At 42.7% G+C, this 7,623-nt stretch overlaps 1 pseudogene; it reads left to right on the top strand.

The window, feature by feature from the left end:
* The first annotated feature begins 2,704 nt into the window (after positions 1–2,704).
* Positions 2,705–5,234, top strand: LOC104423798 (annotated as a pseudogene).
* Positions 5,235–7,623: the final 2,389 nt, after the last annotated feature.

Raw genomic sequence — 7,623 nt, 5'->3', positions numbered from 1 at the left:
AATAAACATAAAAAAGAAATAAAAATATATATTTAATATCCAACGTGTCACAACGTGTTGGAATTATTTGTTTTTTTGAAAAATCACGTGTCGGCGTATCGTGTCATGTTGTGTCGCGTGTCATTGTCGGTGCTACTAGCCTCACCCAACTGCATACAATAATACAATAATGGCGTCATGGTGTAGATTTTGTTGGAATCCCCCCATGTGTCGCCATCATCCCCTTTGACTTCCCTCTCCCTCCCTCGCTTCCTCCCTCCCTTCGTGAATCTCGAGGCTCACCGGTTTCTTGCCGGTCGCCTTTCCTCCTTCCCCGTCGAGCGCCACCTGCTCAGCTTTGTCCGTCTCCGCTTCCTCCATTGCCGCACTCGCAACCTCTCTCTCTCTCTCTCTCTCTCTCTCTCCGTGTTTGGAAGTGTAGAGGAGGAGCAGCAATTGAGTTGGTATTCAGTAGGGGTGAGCACGGTTCCCAGGTAGAATCGAGAACCAGGGAAGGTTCCGGTTCGGTTCTCGGTTCCAAAGGGACCAAATCTGCTTCCCGGTTCCCTTTTTCTGGGAACCAATGGTTCCTAGTTCTGGAACCGGAATCAGCACTGGGAACTGGAACCAGTCTGGTTAGGGCTCAAAAAAAGCCCCTGTTTGATTTTCACTCATGACACTTTCAGTCTCGGTCTCGGACGGATACCTGTGTTCTCTCTTCGCTTCTCTCTTCACCCTATGTTGACTGCTCAACGCCACCTGAGATTCTCTCTTCGCCATTTGCTCTGCACTTCTACTGGCTGCCGTGTCTCCAAGTGACCCCTGCTCGCTCGCGCTGACATCAGAAGCCCTCTACAATAGATCCCAAGCCCCGCCGCGCCTCGCCTGCAGCCCGCACCGACTTGCAACGACCTGATGTCACTCCTGCTCCGCCCGCTACTGCTACCCGACGCCACTGCTCTGCCTTTGTTGTGCCCCGAAGCTTCGCCGTGCCTCGAAGCCCGCAACGCCGAAGCTCGTGACGCCATCGCTCTGCCTTCGCCATGCCCTGAAGCCCGTGACTCGTAGCGCCCTCGCCTAACTTCGAGCTTTCCCTGAGCGACGCTGCTGCAAGTTCTCCCTCTCTCCCTCTCCCTCTCCCTCTCCCTCTCTCTCTCTCTCTCTCTCTCTCTCTCTCTCTCTCTCTCTCTCTCTCTCGATCGCTTTGTCTTGCGCTCAATCTATCCTCTCTTGAAGTTTTGTTAGTGGAAAAGTTTGTCTAGGTTTGATATTTGAATCGAACGAGCTCTAGATTCTGAAATGATAATGCTTTGATAGGGCGATTTTGTTTGTGGATCTTTCTTTAGCTGCTTTTGTTTACTGGCCGTTGAATTGGTAGTTATTGTGAGTCTGGTGTTGCTGCTCAGTTTGCATTGTTTGCATATATTTGATTGGAGCCTGTTCATTATTGGTGTTAAGCAAGTTTTACCTAAATCGGGCAACAAACTAAGACTGTTTCTTTCTCCCTGGTCACTGAGACCAACTTTGACATTGAAATTTGCTACGTTCATGGGTAGGACATCTAATAGAATCTGATGAGTTGAGAATGGCTTAACCGATCGGGCTTAGGATTCGACTTTAGATTTAGATAAGATGCTTAGGTCAGGTGATTGATGATGTTATTGGATGATTTTCTGTGGATTGATGATCAATAATTATGAAGTTGAGGTTGATTGAGCTTGATTTGTATTAATATGCAATTCCGTACCTTTGTGATGGACTTATTGTTTTGGCTGAAACGAAGTGCTAAATGAGGTTTTTTCACCTCGAGCCCTTCTAGACATAAAAAAAAAAAAAAAAAAAAAATACACTTCTAGAGCTTCGATTTGATATGTCACACACCCATAGTGAATGTCGTTTGGTCGCTGAAAAATACCTTTAAAATCTGTCAATTCTGCAGCAGTTTTAGATTGATTTGATGTTCTAACTTACTGATGTTCTGTTTTAACTGGATTGAGCTGATATAAGATGTTATTAGGATTTAATGTCTTCTGGAGATTTGTAATAGACTTCTTAATCTTTCCATAGACATTATATGTGCGATTTGGCCATCGTTTGCCCTGCCGAACACTTCTTGCAAAGATCGAGCACTAAGCTGGTGTCGCAAGTGTTCTGCTTTGATGTTCTGTTTAAATTGATTTCTATTCAGATTTTTTAAGTCAATGTCTCATGATAGATGATCATGACATTCCCTTCCATCTCATAGTAGACTCAATTTTACTGAGAGAGCTTCCACCAGTTGATGATGCTGATGCTGTAAGAAGTTCTAAGAACCAGATTTTCATGAGTGTAAAAACTAAAAACAGTTTGTTTATTATTGCTTCTAAAATGCCGTTTGCTGTTTGTGTTATATTCTCTTTAATAAATGACAAGTTTGTTTATTATTGTTGCATTCATTTTCATTTTTTTAACTAAAAATGAAAAAAAACAAAAAAACAAAAAACCTGTTGGAATCTGTTGGAACCTGTAACCGATCCTGGAACCTGTGACAGGGTAGGTTCCAGATTCTTGGTTCTGACGGCTAAGTTCCACGTTCTAAAAAATGAAGAACTTGTACCCGAGGTAGGTTCCAGATTTCAACCGGAACCTGTAAGGAACTAGAAACCGTTCACCCCTAGTATTCAGACCCAACAAGTGCGTTGAAGTCAAACCGCAATCTCTCTCTCTCTCTCTCGCGCGCGCGCCCACCTCTGCCTCGCCGCAACCCACCTCGTTTTCTTTGTTCCTCTCTCTTTGGTTCGCAGTGACGCAAGCGGGAAAGCGAAAAAGAGGGACGCCCAAGAGTCACCACCATCACTCTGATCTTCCATTGCCTTCTCTTCTTCCCCTCTTCCCCTTCTCTTCATCATCTCTCTCTTCCCCATGCTCTCACGCTCTCGCAGTTGGCAAATCTTGATCCTTCTCGAGATGGGTCTCTCCGTCACTTGATATCCCTACGACCCTTTTTCTTCTGTTACTCTCTCGTACCGTCTCTGCGATTGATCGTACTGGGGTTGCTTTCTTGGGTGCTCTGTTTTTTTCATATGGGTTGCCGGGCTTCGCTGTGGGTGGTCGTCGCCGTCTCTTGGCTATGCATTCAGGCGCGGGTCCTGCACTCTCAAGGGCTCCTTGAGTGCAGTTCGAGCGATTCCCAGGCATTGCTAGACTTGATGAGCAACTTCGAGTCCCCAGTCCAAGGTTGGGGGCCCAACGTGTCCGCCAATTGCTGCGACTGGGCGGGCGTGTTGTGCGACGGTTCCACCGGTTCGGGCAGAGTGGTGGAATTGGCCCTCGCGAGCAAGAAGCTCGCGGGCAGCCTCTCGGACTCGCTCGGCCAGTTGGACCAGCTGAGATTCCTCAATCTCTCTCACAACCTCCTCAAGAGCACACTCCCCGAGTCGCTCCTCCGCCTCCCTAAATTGCAGATCCTCGATCTCAGCTACAATGAATTCTTTGGACCGGTGCCCGCGAGCGCCAATTTGCCCTCGCTCCGCGTTTTCAACATCTCTGAGAACTCTTTCAATGGGTCTCTGCCTGTGTGGATTTGCACGAACTTGACCGGCATTCAGGTGCTTAATCTAGCTGTCAATTATTTCTCTGATGTTATCCCGCCCGGGCTTGGGAATTGTAGCTCCTTGCAGAATCTTTCTCTGGCCATGAATAATATCAGAGGTGGGATCAGTGAAGATATCTTCACTCTGGGTCACTTGGTCCAATTGAGCCTTCAGAAGAACTTGTTTTCGGGGCCGCTCGGCAGTGGAATCGGTAATCTCACGGAACTGGTTTGGTTGGACATTTCAACAAACGGATTCTCAGGGTCAATCCCAGATGTGTTTCAGAACATGAAGAAGCTGCAGTACTTCATAATTCAGTCCAATGGCTTCAAAGGCTCCATCCCGTTTTCCTTGTCCAATTTGCCGTCGCTTAAATTTCTCAATTTGTATAACAACTCACTGACCGGTACGATAGTTCTTAATTGTTCGGCATTGAGCGGTCTGGTGACTCTGGATTTAGGTTCCAACAATTTCAGTGGTCCCATCCCTGAGGATTTGCCCAATTGCCAGCAGCTGCAGAGAGTGAACCTTGCCCGGAACAAGTTCACAACCCCCATTCCTCAAAGCTTCAAAACTTCTCCAGCCTTGTTTACCTGTCAATCTCGAATTCGAGCCTATCAAACCTCTCATCTGCACTCGGGATCCTTCAGCACTGTGAAAATCTGACAGTTTTGCTCCTTACTCTAAATTACTTCAACGAAGAATTACCAAGCGGTGTGAGTTTGAGTTTTCCAAAGCTTAAGGTTCTTGTCATCGCGAATGGCCAACTGACAGGTTCTATGCCCCAGTGGGTGCGTCGATGCACCCGTTTGCAGTTGCTGGATTTGTCCTGGAACAGATTGGGTGGAATGATCCCGTCGTGGATCGGCGACCTCCAATCTCTCATTTATTTGGACTTATCAAACAACTCGTTCGTGGGCGAGATCCCGAAAGAGATTACCAGATTGTCTGGCCTCATCGACAGAAATATGTCAATAGCTTCTCCAGATTTGCAGGTCTTCATAAGGAGGAATGGGAGCGTGAGGGGGCTGCAGTACAATCGAGTTACAAGCTTTCCACCAACTGTGAATCTCGGATACAACGCTCTCAACGGATCAATCTGGCCCGAGTTCGGAAATCTAAAAAATGTCCATATCTTGGATCTCACCCGTAACTTCTTATCAGGTTCGATTCCTGCCAGTTTATCCGGAATGACTAGCCTAGAGACCCTCGATTTGTCTTACAACAATCTGTCCGGAAGTATACCTTCTTCGTTAGTGCATCTCACCTTTCTGTCCAAGTTCGGCGTTGCATATAACAATTTGTCCGGGCCGATTCCTAAAGGGGGCCAATTCCCGACTTTCCCCAGTTCAAGTTTTGAAGGAACCAAACTGTGGGATGATAATGATCCTTTACATGCGGGGAGTCAAAGTCATCCTGGATCCGTCGGTCAGAGTCAAAATCATTCTAGATCCGCCAATCATGCCATGAGCGATATAAGCCTTGGGATGACCATTGGAGTTGCATTTGGAATGGCTATTGGAATTGTGTTGGGAACAACTAGGATCAGTGATTCATGTTTGTGTGAGATCATCAGATTTTATGCTCGGGTTAAGTCAAGTATGTAATTTACTAGTTTATTAGAAGAGGAAATGACACGAAAGTCCATAAATCCAAGGTGCAATGTCACCATGGAACTTTTAAGGTACTGATTGGTAGCGCTTACGTTCTAATAAATAATTTTTTTAAGAAATAATATTTTTATATTTCTATTCCCAAAATAATTTCTGAGTAAAAAAATGCCTTTGATTACCACACAAAATTTTATTCTTGGAATGGAAAAAAAAAAAAAATAGGAATGGGTTTGGTACAATCTGCAATTTTTTTGTAATGTATAATATCTTTTAATTTAAAAAAAAATATTAAGATTTTTTCTTCTTTTCTTTTCTTATTCTTCCTTGCCACTGCCATCGTCGATGGTTGACGGATGGCTGAAAGGTCGTGGTGGGTGGTGGGCGGCAAGCAACAGTAAGAAAGAAGAAGAAAAAAAAAAATTATTTCTAGAAATTGTTCTCGAAAACAATAAACTACTTTTTTCTACTTCTTATTTTCATTCCAAATCTACTCTATGGCCACTTTACTATTCCGGTGAATAGAAAAATTAATTGAAATTACCAAATGAATTTCTTTTTTTTTTTCTTATTTCAAGTAACAAAAGAATAGAAAAATAAAAGAACAGGACCATTACCGAATTAGGCCTAATTCATTCAATGCAGTGTTTGAACTATTCCTAAATATTTAATACAGTACTTAAACTTTTAATGTGTTCAATATAGCCCCTTAACTTTTCAATGAAGTTAAATCAAGTGTTGAGTACTATCAATGAGTTTTCTAATTACGTTATTGAACCTATTTAAGTAAATAATCTCATTTCAGTCATTACTAGATCAATAAAAAAATATGTTATCATTTCATTATCTTTTGGGATAATACTACAAAAAAAACTCTAAACTATGCTTATTGCGATACAAAGACCTCAAACTTTATTTGTTTTACCAAAAACTTAAAACTTTCTCATTGTGACACAAAACCTCAAACCTTTTTTTTTTTCGTCATGAAAAAGTTCAAATTTATACTAGTGTGACAAATATACTATAGATGGAACTGGAATAAATGATATATGTGTCACACACACACACACACACACACACACACACACACACACATCTATATATAAGTTTGGATTTTTCCATGACACAAAAAAAGTTAGGAGTATTTGTGTCTCAGTGACATAGTTTAGGGTTTTGGTGATGCAAACATCTATATATAAGTTTGGATTTTTCCATGACACAAAAAAAGTTAGGAGTATTTGTGTCTCAGTGACATAGTTTAGGGTTTTGGTGATGCAAAAGTTTAGGGAACTTATGTCACAATGAACATAGTTTGAGGCTTTTGGTGGTATTTACCCTTATCCTTTTACCTTTTGGGTCCTTATAAATATTACATTAGTTCCATTTAAGTAAACTCAACTTAAATAGACGTAGAACATGAGTTAAAGTCATGTGGAATTGATATTCCAACTATTTTATATCCAAGTGATTTCATAAGTACATCTATGAATGTATTAATTGACCTATAAATATACGTACTTATATTAATCAAAATCTGGTTTGTTAATTTATATGAAAACAACAAACACAAAAGATTGAAAATTGTCAATCCAACAAATCAGGAAGATGTTGGTACCCAAATTTTGCCAATCCATTTAATAGTTCGTTAATTGCATAGAAAATTAGGAATTGATTTTTAATCCTTAACAAAAATAATTTTCATTAAATTACATGGAATTATAAGTACTTGCATTAATAATAATGGAGCCTCTTTGTTAAAAAAAAAAAAAAAAAGAAGAAGAAAAATAATCAAAAGAACTGTGATTTAAAAAAAAAATAAGAAGAAAAAGATAGTGAGATCGGGCCAGGTCTAGGCCGGCTCAACCTTCTTTCTTTTTTTCTTCTTCCATGTCTTTTTTTCCTGGGCCCGGCCCAGCCTCCTCTTTTATTTCTTCCTCCGGTCTGACCTCCTTCACCGCTTCTTTCCTTCCGCTTCCCTCACGTTGGTAAAAAGAGACGAACAACAGGGCAGAGAAGGACGACGAACGCGGAGCAGAGGGAACAAGACAGAGGGCAGAGCGTCGACTGGGAGTTGGTGGTCCGGGCCAGGCCGACACCAGCAGTTGGCACGGCGAGAGGCATGCGAGCCATAGCTTAAAAGCAAGAGAGGAGCAAGCTGTTGCGAGGGGGTTTCTTCGGTGAGCAACCAAGACGGAGAGAGAGCAAGTGAGATAGAGAGCGAGAAGCAAAGAATGAAGAGTGAGACCGTGAGTGAAGGGCCTCGTCCGGCCGCCATTGCGCTTGGACCTCGGCCGCCGACCCTTGCCAACGCGTCTCTCCCCACGGTAGGTTCTATGCGTTTCTTTTTGATTTGTTTCGAGTTGCTTTGATTTCTCGAGGATCCCGGTTCGGAGGCGTGTGGGGTTTGTAAGAGTTTTCCTAATGTGGACTAAATTAATTGATATTGTAATTTACTGTTTTTA

Source organism: Eucalyptus grandis, chromosome 10 (assembly GCF_016545825.1).
Source record: "Eucalyptus grandis isolate ANBG69807.140 chromosome 10, ASM1654582v1, whole genome shotgun sequence".
Classification (NCBI taxonomy): Eukaryota; Viridiplantae; Streptophyta; class Magnoliopsida; order Myrtales; family Myrtaceae; genus Eucalyptus; species Eucalyptus grandis.
Note: the sequence above shows the minus strand (reverse complement) of the source record. Positions and strands in the feature narration are given on the sequence as shown.